Source organism: Miniopterus schreibersii (genome assembly GCF_964146895.1).
Source record: "Miniopterus schreibersii genome assembly, chromosome: 1".
NCBI classification, from domain to species: domain Eukaryota; kingdom Metazoa; phylum Chordata; class Mammalia; order Chiroptera; family Miniopteridae; genus Miniopterus; species Miniopterus schreibersii.
The window spans coordinates 49,723,886-49,745,085 of NC_138101.1; the positions used below are offsets into that span (position 1 = coordinate 49,723,886).

General features: G+C 37.3%; 1 protein-coding gene across 1 annotated transcript in view; it reads right to left on the reverse strand.

Annotated features, from left to right (window-relative positions):
• The window catches only part of WDFY3 (WD repeat and FYVE domain containing 3), a 236,384-nt gene that overhangs the window by 210,869 nt on the left and 4,315 nt on the right, over window positions 1-21,200 (reverse strand). The window lies entirely within an intron of this gene.

Consider the following 21,200-nt stretch of genomic DNA (forward strand, 5'->3'; position numbering starts at 1 on the left):
ACTCTGCTCTCATGAAGTTCTACTATCTTAATGAATTATTTCTTTGGTCTCAAAGCTCTTTTATTAAAAAACAAGGAGCTTAGACTAATTCCTATGGATCTTCTAACTCTGAAGCCTTTTGCCTAAGAATAGTTTCATCTTTTAGCAACATCATGCTTTTCTGATCAACTATTTGCTTGTGTTATATGTTTATTAATCTCTTTGATACTATTACAATAGTTTAAACATAATCAGTAATAGTGCCTTCAAATATAGTTAATTACCACTCAAAAACCTATGCAACAATAACCTAGCTTTGCTGTCTATCTCACTTTTTATTTTATAAGAACCCAGATGGAACTGGAAGAAAAAGTATTTTTAAAAATCTACCTCTTAGGTGGTTTCTAAGAAACATCCTGAATCCTAAATCATTCATTTGGTCACTCATCCAACAACTTGTTGCTGAGTGACTTGGATGGCAGACACAGCCTTAATCACAGAGAAGTCTTTAAGATACCTCTAGGGAGGTACTGCGTGACGTCAGGAATTCGAGTGGCAGTGAGGGAGCAGGCAGAAGTGATGAACGGTCTCCTCAATTGTAACCTCAGACTCTGCATGCTCTATTTTTAATATATTAACTGCTGCATACAACAGTTATTTGCAACATGTTTTAAACTCAAAGCAAAATAACAGAATGCTACCCAATTCTAGAACCTAAATATAGGTTATTGGCAATGTCCTACTGATTTGTTCCTCCCTGTCCCATGCCCAAGCTCTTTTATCCCTTCCATCCCCTCTAACTGCTATCTTATATTTTGTGTTTATCATCCTATCCCCCAACAACACGGTGCTTCCTTTTGTTTGTTTTTGTTCCTGTAAAAGTGGTATTTAACAGTTCCCGGCTTCTAAGCTGATTCTTCCACTCAATATTATGTTTTCAAGACTTCATCCATGTGGTTGCATGTAGTTGTATTTCATACATTTTCTGTTTTTGCTGCAGGATAATTCTGCATTGCGTAATCATACCATAATTGAATTATCCATTCTCTTTACGGTAGCGTCTTGTTTTCCCCTAGGTTTCTTTTCTTTTTTCCTTTGCTATTATGAACATTGTTATGAAAACTCTCATACACATCTCCTGTCCCACAGGTGCCACAGTTTCTCTTTAGCATGTGCCTAGGAGTTGAGAAAAATGCGTATGTTCGATTTTTCATGAGGATGGCAATTTTTATTTTCCTGAAAATGTGTTTAGTAACTTATAATCCCACCAGCAACAGGTAGTTCATATTGATCCATATCCTCTTTAGCATTTAGTCATGCCAACTTTTTAATTTTGGGGTGAAAAATGGCATCTAATTGTGGTCTCAATTTGCATTTTCCTGCTAATGATACTGAGCATGTCTTCAAGTTTACTGGCTAACTCATGTTTCCTCTTTTATGAAATGCCTATTCATATCTTTTGCTCAATTACTCCTTAGTTGTTGACCCTTTCCTTATAGCTTCGTATAAATTTTATGTTTTTGGGGTGCTGATTATGTGGTTTTACCCACTTTGAATGACCAGGTACACGCAAGTGATGTGATAAAGAAGCAGAAGCAGAAATAGCAAAAGGCCAGAGAGAACTGGAAACAGCACACTAGGGAACTGATGTTTTTCTCAACCAGTTTTTGTAAACTAATGCACTACCAATGTCTGAAAGTATCAGAAATCTAAAATACTATGCAACTGATCCTGTTTTAGAATCTTTTACTTTATTATAAATTCAGTCATGGGTAAATGCTTTGATATGATTTTAGTGCATTGTACCTGCAATATAATATAATTTCAGGTACCAGTTTTAAACAAATTACAATTTAAATCACAATTTAGACAGTTTTTATTTTGTCCCTGACACTTTACATTTTTTTTATTTCATGCTTTGGTTGCCTCCAAACCCCGAGAACCCGCTGTTTACCCGGCTTCCAGAGATCAAAGACTCTCCCTCCTCCAGCCTATTTCACTGGCCACTCCTCAGCCTCCTTTGCTTGTTTCTCCTCTGAGGGACCACTGAAGTCCAAACATTTGCCCTCTCTCTAAACCATCAGCAACACTACTGTCTATCCACAAAATACATCCAGAATCCGACCGCTTCTCATCATCTGCATTCAGACTTTGACCAGAACAGTAACTTGATCATCTCAACTGGATTTTTTCCAGAGTTTAGTAACGGGCTTTCCAACTTTGATCCTGTCCTATTTCAGTCCTTTCTCATCAAAGCAACCGGTGATCCTGATAATCTTACGTAAATCACATAAGGTAATGTCTGTGCCTAAAATCTCCCAATGGCTCTTCATCTCAGAGTAAATGCCAAAATCTTTAAAACAGCATAAAAGAACCTACATAATTTGGCCCCCATTACCTCTCACGTCATTCCCTAATGACCTCCTTTGCCATTCCTTATACAGGCTAGGCATACTCCTGCCTCAGGGCCTTTACATTGCTGTTCTCTCTGCCTAAGTTTTCCAAGAGATAATTCTCTGCATATCTCACTCCCTTACTGTCTTCAAATCTTTGTTCAAACGTCTCCTAGGCTAAGCCTTTCCTAGTCACTCTATTTAAAACTATAACAATTCTGCTCCCAGAACCTTAACCCACTTCCCTGATTAATTTTTCTCCAATGTTACTAACATTCATTTTTTTCAGTTATATTCCTATTTGTCTATGTCCTTTCACAAAAGCAAAATCCATGAGGGCGATAGATTTTTCTTGTTTGGTGCTAACATCTTCAATGTCCAGAAAACGGTCTGGCATATAGTAATCATTCAAGAAACATTTTTTGAATAAACAAATGAATAACTACTGTCTTAGGGTTAAAAATGACAATCTTTCTGAGTTTACAAAACAAGGTAATCTAAATACTCAGGGGGAAAGAGCTAGCTTCTTGGTGTAAAATAATCACTCTAATATTTTTCTAACAAATAAATAACGCCTGGCTGGGTGTGGCTCAGCAGTTGAGCATCCACCTAGGATCCAGGAGATCACGGTTCAATTCCCGGTCAGGGCACATGCCCAAATTTCGGGCTCGATCCCCAGTGGGGGGCGTGCAGGAGGCAGCCGATCAATGACTCTCTCATCACTGATGTTTCTATCTCTCTCTCTCCCTCTCCCTTCCTCTCTCTGAAATCAATAAAGATATATTAAAAAAACAAACAAAAACAAATAACTCTAAAGAGTTTAGTAGGCACTTCCATACACTTAAGTCACTATAATAAATAGTTCCCCCATCCCTCTTACTCCCCAAATTACATTTTAGACTCTTGCCATCCTAAGGGTGACTCATTTATTTTACACTAACTATTGTCATACTCAACAATGGTTGGTTTACAGAGCCACACCACCAACAAAGAGAAAATATTATACAAATGTTCATTCCAAACTGGTTCCAGACAAAGAGCCAAGCTCTTTGTAAATAAATAAAGTCTAAAAGTAAAGGGCATATTTTTTTTAAGGCTTTAAATATTTTGTTGCAAATATAAGAATACAAAAATCACCCTTATACCCAAAGTCACCACTTGTTAACATTACCCGCTTTGTTTTATCATTTGTTTTCATGTGCTCTCTTGCACTTTCTGTCCATTCACACAGACATACTTTTTTTTTTTTCTAAAGCAGCTGAGGATAAATCATATATAGCATGGCCCTTTGCTCCTTTGCTTTAATGCACATTTCCTAAGGAGATATCCTCTTTTGCAACCACAGTAATCTTCAGTAATATAAACACTATTAAGTATTTTAATTTACTCTATCATCTGTATTCCATTTCTCCCCCAATTAATCCAGTAATATCCTTTATAGTACTTTTCCCCATCCAGTGTGGGATCCAGCCTAGAGTCAGGTATTGCAGCCAGTGGCTCTCTCATAAACCTTCTTTAATTTGGAATACTCCCACAGCCTTTCTTTGTCATTTATGACATTGGCTTTTTTTTAAGAGCACAGTCCCCTTCTCCTTTTATTAAGTAAAATGTTCCTCATTTTGGAACGTTCTGATGTTTCTGTATGATCAGACTCCAGTTACACAGTCTTGGCCAGAATCTACATAGATGATGATGTGTCTGTCACCTCAAGATGTCATATCTGAATTCTCATAATATCCATCTGCCCCATTTGTTGTTGGATTGTGATATGCCCCCATTAAAAAAATTATTATTTTCTAGCATTAAAAAAAAAAATACAACTAACTTCATGTCATATGTACCCTGCGTGGGCCTGGAATCGGCCATTTGTTTCTCTGAAGAACTCTGGTTCCTTTGTGTTGGTAATAGTATTAGAGACCAAGACTTGGGAGGTTAGGTGTGTCCACTGCCCTTTGCTTCTTGGCCTTTCTGTTGAACAGAGCTATTAGGAAATGTGTGCATTTATATACTCAAAAATTTCTGTATACATGTATGTTCATACATATACATGTATACACATATACATGTAAACATACACATACACGGGCAGACAAAAGTAGGTTTACAGTTGTTCAGATGGAAAAAGATATGCAGATTATGATTATTACAATAGCTTTAGTAACTCAAATGAGTGTCACAATGCAGCTGTAAACTTATTTTTGCTCACCCCTGTACAAACTGATTTCAAAAATAAATTTACACTAATACCTTCCATTGCAATCCATCCCCACAGGATTCATTTTTGCCTTTCTCCATTCCATATTTGTATGTCCGTCCATCCTCAAGTCCTCGCTTCAGAACAACCTCAAGATATTTATCAATACACAAGTGACCCAGAGTTGCTTTGTCTACATCACTACAAAAATAAACTCTAGTAGAAAGAGTTCAGGGTTTGTTTGCAATCCCTCCCTCTTACCTCCATCCAAGATGAGGGTAAATAGTCAAATACTGTGTCAATAAGTTACTTGGATTCACTCTTCCCCTTCAACAGGTACAGTGCCAGTATAAACACAATCTGGTTCATTTGTTTCAGATGATTAGGATTTTCCCTATTCCCAACCTTATTTTGAACATGGAACATAACATACTTTGAAAAGTCAAAACTATATGAAAAGGTAGACTTTGAAAAGTGTCATTCCATCCCACAAACCTTTGGTTCCATTAATTCCCACCATCTCTTCTTTTTGTAAAGTTAAGCAGATACATGTATGTTTTATTCTTCCCCTCCCTTATTTACATGAAAGATAGCACACTGTATATGCATATTACACAAACCAGCTCAATCCAGACTGGAGGAAACTATTCCCAAAGTATTTTATGAGGCCAGCATTATCTTATACCAAAACCAAAGACATTAAGAGAAAAGACAAAAAATTCAATATCCTTTGCGAACACAGATACAAATATTTTAAACAAAATATTAGCCAGCCAAATTTGCAATATATAAAAGAGATATTACATCACAACCAAGTGGAGTTTATCCTGGAAATACAAGGCTGGCTCAATATTTGAAAAATTAATATAACTCACCATTCAATAGAATAAAAAAGAAAAACTATATGATAATCTCAACAGATAAAAAAAAGCATTTGACAAATTCAACACATATTCATGATTTTTAAAACTCTTAGTCAACTAGGAATAGAATGAAATCTAAACTGATAAATGGTATCTTTCAAATAAATACAGCTAACGTCATATTCAATGGCAAAAGACCGAATGCTTTTTGTCTTTAACATCACACTGGAAGTCCTAGACAGTGCAATAGGACATGAAAAAGAAATAAAAGGCATACATTACAATACAAAAATAAAACTGTCATTATTCCAGGGACGTGATGGTCTGTATAGAAAACAGCACAGAATCTACAAAAACAAACAAAAAACAAAAAATCTACTAGATTTTATAAGGGAATTTAGCAAGATTGTAGTATACAAAGTTCAATATACAAATATCAATTGTGTTTCTACATGTTAACAATGAAACAACTGGAAAAATATATATACATACGGTGCCATTTATAATAGAAACAAAAAAAAAAATAAAACATTAAATGCTTTGGGATAAAATTAATGAACTATATGCGGAATTAGTATTCTAAAAACTCCAAAAACATTGATGAGATAAAATCAAAGATGATCTGAGTAAATGGATACACCATATTCACAAACTGGGAGACTCGGTATAATTAAGATGTATGTCGCATCTCTCCAAATTTACCTGCAAATTCAATGCAATCTCAATCAAAATTCTAGTAGACTTTTTTTTTTTTGAAATTGAAAGAATGATTCTAAAATTTACATGGAAAAACCAAAACAATTTCAAAACAGAACAAAGCTGGAGGGCTCATATTATTTAATTTCCAGACTTTTTATAAAACTACTGGTGAAAAGATAGATGCCTCGATCAATGGAAAAGAACAGAGATTCCAGAAATTAGCACACACATAAATGGTCAATTGATTTTTGACAAAATGTCAAGCAACTAAATGGAGAAAAGAAAAAAATTTCACCAAATGGTACTAGAACAAATGGACATCCACATGCAAACAAAACAAAAGGATCTCAACCAACTTGTACATCATAACACTTACAAAATTTAACTCAACATGGATCACAGATTTAAATGCAAAACCCAAAACTATAAAACTTCTAGAAGAAAATGTGCACAACCACTATGACTTTGGGTTAAGCAAATAATTCTCTGATAGGATCTACAGCACGAACCATAAAAGAAAAACTGGCAAACTAGATTTCATCAAAATTAACTTCTGCTCTTCCAGATTCTATTTTTAAAATGAAAGGAAGCCACAAACTGGAAGTATTTGTAAATCAAATACCAGGCAAAAGACTGGTATATGCAACACATAGGAAGAACTCTTATAACTCAATAATAAAACAAGCTATCTAATTTTAAAAAGAGCAAAAGATGTCAACATTTAAAAATATATATATACATAAAAAATGAAAGGATGTTCAATATGGTTAATTATTCATGAAAAGCAAATTAAAACCATGTTGAATAATTCTATGAACATTAGCCTTTTTAAAGGTGTGTGCTTTCATTTCTCTTCTGTATATATACCTAGGAATAAAATTTATAGTTCATGAGGAATATGTTTAACTTCATAAGAAACTAACGACTGTTTGCTAACATGGCTATACCTTTTCACCAGCAATGTATGCAAGGAAACTTCTAGTTAGTTGCTCCACATCCTCACCAAATTTAACATTTTCAGACTTTATTTTAAGCCATTCTAGTGGGTGTGTGGTGGTATCACTCTGTGGTTTTAATTTTTATTTTCCCTGATGACTGGTGATGTTGAACATCTTTCTATGGACTTGTATCTTTCTTTGCAGTGTATTGACCATTCATATATCCTCGGTGAAATGTCTGTGCAAATCTTTTGTTCATTTTCTGACAGGGTCATTTGTTTCTTCCTATCAAATTGTGAGGGTTCTTTAGATGTTCTGGTTCAAATCCTTTGCCAGGTATGTTTTGCAAATATTTTTACTAGCCTTTTCATTTTTTTAACGATGCAGCATGCTCATTTTGAGAAAATTCACTGGGCTGTATACTTATGATTTGTTCACTTCTCTTTATGTATATATTTGAAGGAACCAGTTTATTTTGAAAAATAAACTGCTCTTTGGAAGGTAATAAAATCATCATCAACTAGTAAATAGCCTGAAGATGATCCACTCTGGCCTGCACATAGTAAAAACTAGAAAATGTGTCTTTATACTCCTAGCTATAAGCTCTTCCTAGCATTGGGTCCCTGTCAGATGCCCAGACATGAAACCTAAAGTTAGCAAACGAGAGAATAACATGTTAAAGGCCTCCCTCCTACAACTCTGTATTGCAATTTGACCTCTGAATTATAGACATTTTAGATAAAGATAAATTATACTTTTTGTTAATTACAGAGCAAATTTTAAATGAATAATTTTAGGTTGATAAGCAGAGATTCGACCTAAATGTAATTACATGAAAAACTAACATATGCAATGACCTTCAATATGTCAAATACTTATGCTAAAACATAAAAATAAAAACCATTACACATGCTTTTGTTGACTGCCCAGGTAGGTTGATATATAAGTATTGCTTATTAGTCCTTAATCATTCAGAAATTATCTCTCCTAACTTTATAAGAAGCAAAAATCATATGCTGGGCCTCTGTCATATTAATGAAAGTACATACTTAGTAGAATATGAAATATCAAGCAGAACACATTTTTTGAAGTCAAACAATAAGTTGTTCACCACCACAATACCGATTCTTATTTCCCTTAACTCACGCCCCAAAGACAATCATTGTTTACAGTCTAGTATTTACCTTTTCAGACATTTTCTATGCTGAGTAGTCACATGTGTACGTGCATGTGTGCACCTTCACAAACACAGCGTATATGACATTTTAAAATTCTATAAATCAAAATTTTAAAAATATTTAAATGGGGCTTTTATAGCTGAGGAACTATAAACAGAAAATCAAAGGAAGAAAAAGAGCCCGGCCGGCGTGGCTCAGCAGTTGAGCACTGACCTAGGATCCAGGAGATCACGGTTTGATTCCCGGTCAGGGCACATGGCCAGATTGAGGGCTTGATCCCCAGTAGGGGGCGAGCAGGAGGCAGCTGATCAATGATTCTCTCTCATCATTGATGTTTCTCTCTTTCTCCCCCTCTCCCTTCCTCTCTCTGAAATCAAAAAAATATATTTTATAAAAAGCAAAAGCAAAGTCAAATACGACAAAAGTTAAAATTTAAAATATAGTTGCTTAATGTGGTTTAAAATCTTGCTTCTGTAGTAGACCCTTCTTGGAGTGGCCAAAGAACCTACAATCCTTCCCTGTTTGGTGCCATGAAAGATCAGAGGATAAATGATAGGGAGATTTACAGAATGACTATTTGAATGAATCTCTCACGACCTGGCAATACCCTAAAATTCCTCTCTCAGGTATTCCCCAGAATCCTGCCGCTGCGCCAAACCAAACAAATCAAAATATAAAGCCTCCTAATGATCGGGTGGATTAGATGACCCACATTACAAATCAAGTCAAACTTCTTCTCCAGCCAACCTGGTCCTGGCTCAGTAGGTTCATGAAAACAGCCAGGTGGCAGGAGAAGCAGTTACGTAAGGGAACAAATGCATGGACCGACTCACTAAGACTAACCTCACTGACACTACTGTTGAGATCGCATTTGCCTGAGTCCCCCGTAAGTACTACCTCTCGGCAAATTACACCAAGCTCTCTGCAATACAGAAATGGTGATGGCTGGTCCTCCCTATATGAACACCAGTTCTGAATTTGCCTCTACCAGCATCACTATGCAAGATTAAGTTGGGGTGCTGCCCTGCAGGATATAAAATAGATTCTGAACCACTAACCAATATACGATGTCTCCCATCCCCAGAATACACTGTATGTGGGAACCAAATATAGCGTTTTGCTTCTTGTCTCAAGAATTCTTCTTGTCTCAAGAACTCTGGAATCTGCTGATCTAGAAGTTTTGTTCCCAAGGAAAAAATACTTATACCAGGAGACAAAAATGTTTCATTCTATTGAAAGCTAAGCTTGTAGTGTTCAGCTTGAATTCCTCATGACAAGAGAAAGACAAGCAAAAATGGAAACAGAATTGGGTGTGGGTGACCGTCCCTGACTATCAAGGAAAAGAGGTTGCTGTCTTTGGGGCTGGGAAGACCATGAGAAGAACTCAGGGGATCTCATGGAGTATCTTCGGGTAGTACTGTGCATAGTATCAAGGTTAGTGAAAGGAGACCATCACAGTCCCAAACAGCTGAAACTACTAGGAGCTCAGAGTCTTCTGAGAAGGAAAGACTGACTCAGCTTGTTCGGAACAGAATCTGACAAGCCAAGATACTTGATAAGCAGAAGGTAGCAGAAATACAAAATCTGAAGTGAAACTGGTTAGGGTTTGTGCACAGATGCAAAACTAAGGATTATAGCCACCATTTATCTCCTTACTAGGCACTTGTGTATAATCTTTCTCTTTAAATACATTTTATTTTCCTTTCCTCCAATCATGCAGATGGCAAGTTAGTAGAAATTAAATTTAGGTTGTAAAGTATCAAGAATGAATCACGGTGGGGCAGTATATCACCCAGAATCAGTAGCCCTATGGCATTGCCTCTTGACGTGGTACCTCGGCTTGCATTCTGATTTTTCTCCCACTAGAAAAGGTATACCAATAGATGGAATAGCAGGGTTATCTCTACCTTTATACAAATGGGGAGGAAAGTGGGGGGAGGGGGAAGAGAAGGTAACAGGGATGGTTAAATTACCAAAGGGTGGGATAATCTAGACACCTCCTAGGAGGGGTACCCAGCTTTGATTTCCCTTCTTTGGGGATGGCCCCCAGCACACAGGGGTAGATGCCTAGGGCTACGAGTATCCATCACAACCCTAGGTCCCCTGGCTCTGGGAAACAGACACCTGATCTGAACAGGGCTAATCTCATCCTTTCTTGTTGGAATATAAAAATTGAAAAGGCAAGGCAGAAACTAAATCTTTAGAGCAAAGTCCCATTTATAGCAGGGGTCTAGAAAGAGGGTAAAAACTACGGCTGATGAGATTCCTGGAGCTCCTGTGGCTTCTTCTGTCCAAGCCCCACGTGTTCAAGTCATCATTCAATGTCCAGTATGGGTTCCATAAAAATGCCCTTTGCAGCCCCTTATGCTAGTATCAGTGGACTGCAATCCCAAAAATGCTAATATGACTTCTGGGAAGTAAAAAAGGTGTGGAGGGTTCTCATTTTAACGTCAAGTTATCACGCTCACGCATTTTCGATGTTCCTCTTACCCCACTCAGAAACTAAAGGCCTCCCAGGGAGTGCCAGTGCCTTTGCCTTTGGAACTGTGACATCAGAACCTTGTGCCTAACATGCTTTTTCACATCCTATTTTGCAAGAAAGCACATTTACTCCGAAGCTTCAGTCTGCTCATTTCAGCAGCCGTTTCCTGTTAAGATGCTACTGTGAAGCATCAGCAATTCTCTGCATCTCGTGATGCCACACCAGAGCCAACAGAGCCAAATAAGTGAGTACTGATTAACAACAGAAATGATTTTTTTTTCCCCCTTAAAAGATACTTAATAGTATATAAAAGAATGCCAAGCCCAGCCTGTTTCTGCTCTCCATGGGCCTTGCTTCTTCTATCACTTAAATCCTGGGTCACCAATACAGATCTGTGACGAGAGATAGTTAAGCAGTTTCAGCCCCAATCTCTGATTCCAGACCAAGTTATTAACATGAACTCACCCAGCCTTTGTAGCCCAGGTTAGAAGACTAGGGATCCTAACTTGTTCTGATGCCCACTCTATTCTACTCCTACCTCTTCTGCTGCCCTAGCCCAGTTTATACCTCAGTAATTATAACTAGGATTCTGTTTTAACACTTTTGGAAGTTCCTAGTCCGGTCCCTGCTTTGTCTCATCTAGGACTGGGATACCTGTTTTCAATTACTAGTCCCAATCCCAATGACTGGTACCAGGCCATTATCTAGAGCCCCGTAACCAGTACCCACAGGCAGAATACTCTGGATGCCATTCATATAAATATATGTATACGTGTATGTACTCATTCATTCTCATTCCCTCCCACCCCACCAAGATTCCATGTGCTTCTTTACCTTGAATTCCCATTAACAATACATTGTATGGATGGCTCTCTGGCTATTCTACTCTTGACATGGCCTACCAAAGAGAACCTTTCCTCAACACCTGTAGCTTAGGTGAGACTGGCTCTAACATGCAGCACTATTTCTAAGTGTGAACTCATTCTAGTCTGTCCTGTACAGTAGTAACCTCTGCCTTACTCTTAAACTGGACCATACTTTGTCATATCATAAATACAACAAAACCCTATTAATTCTTGAGATATGGTAAAAGTAAGCAAACTTACAGAATTTAAAAACAAAGGAATTAGACATACCAAAGAAAAATATTCTCTGAATGGTATGAATTGGAAAATTTGCAATACAGTAATATTAAAATAACATAATATTCCTAGATAGTTATATGTCAATTTTTTAAAATCACCAGATTATAATTTTTAAAAGTAGAAAAAGACAATGACTACATTATGTTTTGTAAATATAGTACAGCATATAGAAACAACCACTTCATTCCAAAGAGTTCTAGCTGTAATTTCTTGATATGAAACAAATACATCAGAGCAATAAAACAATGTCTATATATCTAGTCATTAGTATCTCTTTTGATCAATGTTGAATTCTTCTTTACAAAACTTAATTACATTTCTAATTTCACTTAGTGCCAAAAAATGGGATTCCCATTGCTTTCTCCAAAATCTAGCTTTGTTATTAATACTATACCCTTATAAAGTAAGGATTTCTCTACCTTGATTCCTAAAGATCAAGCTATAAATGGGATCATCAAGAGTATAAGAAGAAACTGCAAAGTAGCCCAAGATTATAGGGGAAGAGTGTGTGTATTTGCCTCAGGCCCCTTACAAGGCCAAAAGAGCTGCAGTAAGAACAAGAACAATGGATAAGAAGGAACTCCAAATACTGGGGCTAGGGAGGAAAGCCAACGAAACGTCAAACAGGTGTCATTACCACATTATTTAATAATTTTCTGTTCTTAACCTAAAATAGTTTCCTAGCTCTTTTAAAGGATTAGTATCTTACCATCTTAATATTTGAACACACCAAGCAGTTAATAAACTCTTGTTGTATGGAAAAACACACACACAAAAAAAAAACCCAAAAGGATTCACATGGCTAATAAAGGAGTGTCAACTGTACTTAACTCATCCTGCAATACAGTCACCACAGAATGACAACAGCAAGGGAGGACCTTACTCAAAAAAAACCAAGTGTGATGTGAGTTCTAAGTCTCTTTTCCCAAAGATAACTCCCTATTGAATAATTAGCATAATGCAAAACGCATCTCGCATCATGGGTTAATTTCATTGGCTCCTACCCTTTTACCAGGGGATTGTTTTCCTCTGTTCTAATTTTATATTACTGTAGCCCTATCCTTAATCCAACACTATATTTAATATTTAACTTTCAAAAATCCATTTCACTGCTTGTTTATTTTGCTAGGACTTTTCTATTTCAGGCAGCTGGGAATAAGTTACTAGCCAAGTTATTTAGCTTCTAAATTGCCGTTCACAGAGATGTTATAGTGAGTTGAATGCTCATGAAGTAAATAGATTGAATGGGAAAATAATAATGAAATTTTGTTTTAACTCCAATATGCCACAGCATTCACTAAACCAGTCAGTCACTTTGCCATCTTCAAAGTTTTTTTATGTGTGTCTTTTTTAAAATATGTTTTTATTGACTTTAGAGAGAGAGGAATGTAGAGGGAGAAACATCCATGAGAGAGAGAAACTTTGACTGACTACCTCCCACACACCCCCTGCTGGGGATTGTGCCTGAAACTGGGGCCTGTGCCCTGACCAGAAATCAAACCAGCGACCTCTCAGTGCATGGGTGGATGCTCAACCAACTGAGCCACACTGGTCAGGGCTTAAAGTGTTATGTATTTTTTTAATTGATCTCTTAATAATAGATAATGAAATGCAAAAATCTAACTCAAAACCTGTGCATAGTATTTACCTCTGCTACTTAGATGAGACAAAAATTTTAAAAATACCAAAATCAATGTAGCCAGCATGGTATGTAAGAGCATTTCTAAACTTGAACAAAACTGAAGAAAGCACACACAGGTGTGGTTAGTATCTGTAAGCTTAACACCACCAAAGTAACAATTAGGTTACAGGAATGTAACCAATCTCCTTCAATTAAAGTAAGTGCTTGCTGAACAGAACTTCACTGGCCTGGAATGATGCTCTGTCAGATGACATTAGGATATGCAAAGCAACTATTCAGCCCTGCACTACAGTGGATGTCAACAAACAGGGTAGAAAGAAAAAAGGCTACAATATGAGGATCCTTTTCAAGGTCGTTCAACACTGGCACACAACAGTCAAAAAGTGGCTCGTTTTTGATGAAAGTACTAGGCTGGGAAAATGCTAAATGCATGAAAACCCATAAAAAAAAGAAGAAAAAAGAAAAAAGATTACGCTTTCTTAAAAAATACAGTGCTCTTCTCCAGGCCATGAATAGAGATCACAGGTATTGTCGTCTTGGAAAGGCTATTCTGCATATTCCCCCTGCCCTGCCCCAGCTCCACAGCGCGTACGCAGTAGTGGTGGCCTTAATGCCTTCTGGCCAGATGCCCTATCTTGTCGGCCTCCCCATGCCTTCCTGAAAGTGTAAACACCTATGCCAGTCCAAGTGGTGGTTAAGCAACCTAACACAAGCTGGGAATCACTGAACATACTCACTGTGGTGACTCAGATTTAAACCTAGGTCTCTGCAAGGTGAACACAAACGCATGTCACGATGCCGTTTTTCATTAGTATTTACTGTATAACTAAAGCAAGTTCACGATTTTCTACTCTTTATATAGGTTTGACAAAGAAACTAGCTTTCAGAAATGCCTCGGGTTTGACTCGGTACAGGTCAGCCTCTACTAGACTGAATGAGCCCGCGCAGAACGACTCCACTTCACAACTCTCATTTCCTCTTCTTCTCCCGGTCCTTCTGCCCTTCACCCACGCTGTCCTTTCCCCTGTTCTCCAGCCCCTTCTTTAAGCCCGCCATCAATAGCCACCTCTTAGCAATGCTGAACTTCACAAAGCCAAGGTAACTTTCCCAAAGCTATTTCCCTTAGAGATAACAAATACTTTAAACATCGGGACTTCAGAAATAAAACAGCAATAAATCAGTTTTCGTCTTGACCACAGAGATAACTTATCTAATTTATTTCTGGACTTAGCAAATGCAATGCAATATGTAAAGCACATCTGTCATTGATCCAACAGATCACATTATCTTTAAAAAGAATACGTGCTAGGAAAGTCATACTTAGTTCAATTTTCATGGTGACCTAGTCATAAAATGTTTTAGGAACATTTTACTTTATTCCTAATTCTTATCTTTATTACTTTAAATTCAGACAAATTTTTTCCACCTGATTCACTGATGGTGAAATCTATTGATTTTATGATTTTCTATAATTCTGATATAAGTAAATTTCAGTTTTCACCAAGAAAATTCTTATCAATCCCTGATATTCTTATCAAGCATCTTAGGCTCCCCCTAATCATTTCAACTAAAAGTAATCTTTCTACTCACTAAGTGTCCATAGAACTTCAGTACCTTTCAGACAGACTAATCACATAGTGTTCAATTATTTATGCATCTATCTTATCTCCACTATATTATAAACTTATTGAGAGCAGAACTATCCATGTAGCTCCCATAGTACCCACCACAGCAAACAATAAAACATTTCATAAATATTTAGGAGAAAAATTTTAGTATTATTATTACACATTATAGCATCTTTTGAGAGTCTATTTACAGTGTATCATCATTTGGGTAATAAGAACTAGGTTCCAAGAGCAAGCTTAATCCCTCATACTGGATCTAACTTAGTCACTAGTCATTACATAAATAAATCAAGTGAAATAAAATTATTAGGCAATCAATGCACAATGATTTTTCTAAAAATAACTGACACAGAGTTTAAATCCATACTTGTTTACTTAACTATGGCATTTACCATCTAAATCACCTCATACTGTGTTTGAATGAGCAATGTGCCAAAGAGAAAGAACTTGGGCTTCAGAATCAGAAAGACCCGGGCTTTAAACAAGGAAATGTGATCATTAATTTACTAAGGGTTTTCTACGGTGAAGAGAATAGAGAAACATAATAAAACGTGTATTACCACTCTTTCACTTGATGATGAGTAGTTTTAGAATTCCTAGGAGTGACAGTAAACATTTTTCTTAAGACTTACATAATTTTCTGACAACATGCTTATTACTTAAGTACATTCCCTCAACTACATGCTTACGTCTATGTGTTAGAGAATAAAATCTGTTGAAATACATTATATAGTATGTGGCAATATTCTACAGCTGCTTATTAGCTACACTATAAATACCACTTCTACTTTTCCAAAATGTCCTCTAGAGTCAACAGCGATAATTTAATAAATATCTCTTGTATCTCTTGACTAATTGCCCAATATTTCTTTATATTCTGTTACATTCAAGAATAAAAGTTCCCAGTAAGCAGTGATTAAATAAAGAAGTCTAGCAAAGAGGAATTTCAAAGAATGCCATGAAATTTTACATGACTGTATCTCAGGCTGTGAATGAACTACCTGGCGGAAAACAATCAGCCCTCTGCCCGGTTACCTGCCACCCTATTTATGGGAAGTCAGGGAAGAAGCATCTCACGGGTGTGCTGCCTATGGAAACAAGGCAGAGAATCTGAATTTGTACACGCTAACCTCTTCACCCTCTGAGAACAAAAATATCAACAACATTCTTGTATTTGTCAACACTTCTCAAAATGAGAAAGATCATTATGCTTTTAGCAATGAAATACAAGTCCCTATTGTACTACAGTTATGTAAGATGTTACTACTGGGCAAAGGGTGACGGGTGAAACTTACAGGGGACACTATAGTAAGTTTCGCAACTGCCCAAGTTTATAATTACTTCAAAATTTAAAAATATATCAGTAAGGTAATGCAGTTTGAATAAATGTTAGAGAAATTAAAACAAGTAAGTTGCCTTTCTAAACACACACACTCAAAAATGTACTAAGAGATTTGGATATTGTGAGGCAATATTTGTGGGATTCTTTCTAAAGTGTTGAGTCCCATATATAATAATTAATCACCCCCTAAGTTATACAATTTATAACACAAAATTTATGCACGTGGATGCTTTACGTAGAGCAAGGCAATAAACCCACAAGGTTCTCTGCAGATAAACAAATTAGTTGTCCCCTCACCTAAAGAAAATAGAAGACAATACAAAATCATTTTGGCATGACTTTTTAATATCAGAGACTGCCTACGTAACAGATTCCCCTTTTTCTTAGGCTAATAGTAAATTATTTGGCCTCCTTTAAATCCATACTGGTTGGAGAAGAGAGTGAAACAAGCTAGGAAGAAACATTATACAGGAAGAGGAAACTGGGCCTAATATTTTAAAATGCATCAGATTCATCTAGTGTGGAAGATATACTATTACACATGTCAAAAGTCACCCTGTAACATGATCCTTCTACAACATAAGTACCAAGGGCTTAAGAAACTGAGGAAAGCTAAAAAAATTAGTGTCAGAACACAATTATCATAATTATCTAAGGAACCAGGTGTGAAAAGGTCTACTAAAAGATGAAGAACCAGAGGCCAGACAGGACGGGTAACCTACTCAAAGTGACACATCTCTCTAGCAGCAGAGATACAAGAATTCAAACCTTGCCCTGGCTGGCGAGGCTTAGTTGGTTGGGTGTCGTCCAGTGCACCTAGACGTTGCTGGTTCGATTCCCGGTCTAGGCACATGCCCAGGTTGCAGTCTCGATCCCCAGTAGGGGGCGTGCAGGAGGCAGCCCATGGATGTTACACTCTCACATCAATGTTGCTCTCTTCTCCCTTTGTCTCTCTCTAAAAAACCAATAAACAGACTCTCTAAAAAAAATTCAAATCTCTTCTGCGTCTCTGAAAGTGTCATTATAAATAGGCACTTATCTTTTATAAGCAGTACTAATGAATACCTTAAAAGAAATTAGGCCATCCACAAAAGAATCATACAACCGTACTTTATTTATTTTTATCTCATTCACTAGTCTTCTAAACACCAAAATACAATTACAGTAGTACTTTAAACCCCTGTGGCTTCACATATATCTAGTTGATTTCAAGTTACTGATCTAAGCAACCTCACCAAAATGCATAATTACAGTACTCTCTACACAGGGGTACAGTTTTCTCAAGGCTTAGCAGTATCTACTGCTGGGTCAGTATGAGGATAGGAAGAGTTGTCAAAGTACACTCTCAAATCTCAAGCTTGCTCAGGTAATGCAGCACCTGATCACCACTGTGCTCTTTTGTGGTATGTCACGAAACAATGATATGTTAAGCTTAAAATAACTAGGTGTACTAACACTGTGCCAAGTCATAGACTAATATACTATACACGAATAAAAAGTGACAAAAAAAATTTTAAAACCTTATGAGAGAAAACTTAAACTGAAGTCGTTAATAAATTTCCTTGACTTAAGAAAACCGATATGCACATTTAATAGAAAGACCATTCTATTAGGGAAATAAAACCAAGGCCTTACTAACACATAACCATTAAAATAGCAACAACAAAAATAAACAAATTGAAAATGAAGCAAAAACTCAGCACTTAGTGAAATTACAGTGTAATTGGTCAAAACACAAATAGTACCCACATTAAGTGGTCCAGGATATACAAAGTATTTCATATACTAAAAAAACTACAGGGCATATCATCACTAGGCTTGTCACAATGGATTACAACACTATGGAAGATCAATAATCCAATATTTATTATGTATTATACACAAGACAGTCTATTACATATAATGATTTTTGGTTAACCAAAAATGGAGGGAAAATGACTCATATCACTAACAGACATTACTTTAAATGTTTTGCCTCAAGTCTTACAGCTTCTGCAGATGCAACACTTAGGATATCCCAATGTCCTTCCCCTGTAGGTTCAAAGCCATGCAGGGACTGGTGGGTCAGACAGCAAGAACAGAAGGACTCAGAGTTACAGATAACAGTTATAGGCTTAAGATGATACCTAGTGTTCTGAAGTTCAAGGGTGTGTGCTGAACGGAGCCTGACACTTCTACAGAGACGGTGGTGAGCACCGTCAGATAAATAAACCAACCTTAATTGCTTGTTCAACCAAATGAAACACACGAAGAAATACTGTCAACTTTATTTCTGGTACTAGGCTTTTCACACTCTGCAGGGCTTCTATTGAGTTGTTTATAGAAGTGATATTCTAGACCTATCAGTGTCTTATTTATTAATGATTATGGCAGCCAGTAATAAAGTAACCTCAAAAAATTCCCACCAACAAAAGGGAAACAGAAGCGTGAATGAGCCAAAACATTGTGCAATAAACCCTATCTATTTAGCTCAGAGAGAAGTTATCTACACTTCTTTATTATTACATTTGTTTGCAATGAATGAATGCATTTCCTAATTATTTGGCATTTCTTGGGCATGCAATTAGAGGAAGGATAAGGGCATAGGGAAACATGTTCAGGGATTAGGGGGAAGCTTGCCCGTGTGTTTAAGGGAAACAGAAGAGCAGCGGCTGGCACACAGATGTGCACTCAATCATTCACTAGGTATTTACTGAGCACCTATTATGCATGGCTCATTGCCCTGGCACTAAATGTACACTAGTCAGCAAAACAGACAGAATCTACATCCATATGAGCTGGCAGTCATTATATAATACTGTTGGGTTATCTCCTACCCAGTTTTCAATGATTAATCCCATTTTCAGCAATTCCATAATTCAACAGACATTAACTCCATGAAATAGGAATTCAGAAGTTAAAAACAAAATTTTGGCACTCAGTCTAGGGGGAGGAAACAAACCAAGCAGCTAGTACATAGGGGTACCACAAAGGGTACTAAGGGAACACAGGGGAGGGACAACCAAGCACTACTCGGGATAGGAGGAAAGGCTCAGGGGCAGGATAGGGTGGCATACTTCAGAAACTTCAAGTAGGAGACAGGAATGCACCTCTGCTCATGCCCAGGGCACGCTCTAGGCTCAAATTCACTAAGTTCAGAAGTCAAAGTCCTTCAACTAGACTCCACTGTCTGCCAGTGCCTCCACCACCCTGAGTTTAGCTCCCTCGAGCCAACCCCTGACTGTGTTCTGCTTCAGGGCCCTTCTCTCAGATCTAAAACTCTCATTCCTACAAATGCTTCAAGTCTCTACTCAAATGTTGCCTTCTCATAGAGCCCTCTAAATGGCAATCCCGCCCAAACCTCAGGACCCTACTATTCCCTTAACTCGCTTACCCAGCCTTGTTTCCTCCACGGCACTTACTACCAACTGACAATATATACACCTGATAACTGTCCCTCCACCCGAATTTAAGCTCCTTGATATAACCCCATCACCTAGCACTGCGCAGAGCAGATAGCAGACACACAGATCTTTTTTTTAAAGAATGAACAAAAGAATGGCTGTCAGAGAACAGCCTGGAGAAGCTGAAGCCAAGTCACACAAGCTTTGTATAGACCAAGACACAGTGCTTTAATGGCTCTTTGATGACGACTTAGGATCTATTAAAAGATTTTAAGCAGCAAGAAAAAAAATGTATATTGGAAAGATCACAATTTTATATTTTTCAAAATTAGAAAAGAAAGAAAAGGGAAATCATTTTGGAAAAGGTGTGAGTGAGGGGAACTGATGAGAAGGGATGAAGGTGGAGTTAAGAAGAGCATTCAGAAGACCACTGTAATAATTCAGTACGGAAACACAGGACTTAATAAAAGGCCTTTGAGGAGGAGGGGGTTAAATAGGAGAAATATTTAGAAAATAAAAGCAATTGGACCTAGAAACTGTATGTGGAAAGGAGTGGAAGATGACTGACTGCCAGGCTTCCATCTAGTGGCAGGGTAGATGATCTTGGCATATACTCAATTGAGAAGACAGGAGGGAAGACATTTGGGGGTAAAGATTATGAGCTGTTTGGTCATACCTACAGAACATCTCAGTGGCTATGTCTAAATCAGCAGTTGGATATGTGAAGCTAGAGCTAAGTAGTAAAAGTTGAAGAAATGCTTTATAATTTGAGAATATTTTTTAATTCTAAATCTTTCTTAAAGAAACAAGCTTTGCCCGGCCGGGCATGGCTCAGCGGTTGAGCATCAACCTAGGACCCAGGAGGTTGCGGTTTGATTCCCAGTCAGGGCACATGCCCAGGTTGCGGGCTCGATCCCTAGTCGGGGGTGTGCAGGAGGCAGCCGATCCATGACTCTCTCATCATTGATGTTTCTCTCTCTCTCTCTCCCCCTTCCTCTCTCTGAAATCAATAAAGACATATTAAAAAAAAAAGAAACAAGCTTTACATAATTCTTTTTAAAGCCACATTTTTTAAATGTTAACTAAGTATTAGAATTCCCTAATGATGAGGCCCTTTTAAAAGGCAATTCTAATAACATGAAAGGCAACTGTACAATAAGAAACATCCTTTAAGCGCCAGAGCCTTCACAGTGAGATCATGACTGATGACCAAGCCAAAAAAGAATTATTTAGCAATGTCTGTCACGAACTTCCTATGTTGGTTCAAATACTGCTGAAAACAAGAATTAAGAAGTCAAAAACATTAAAGAAAACCACTACATATATAACAAATG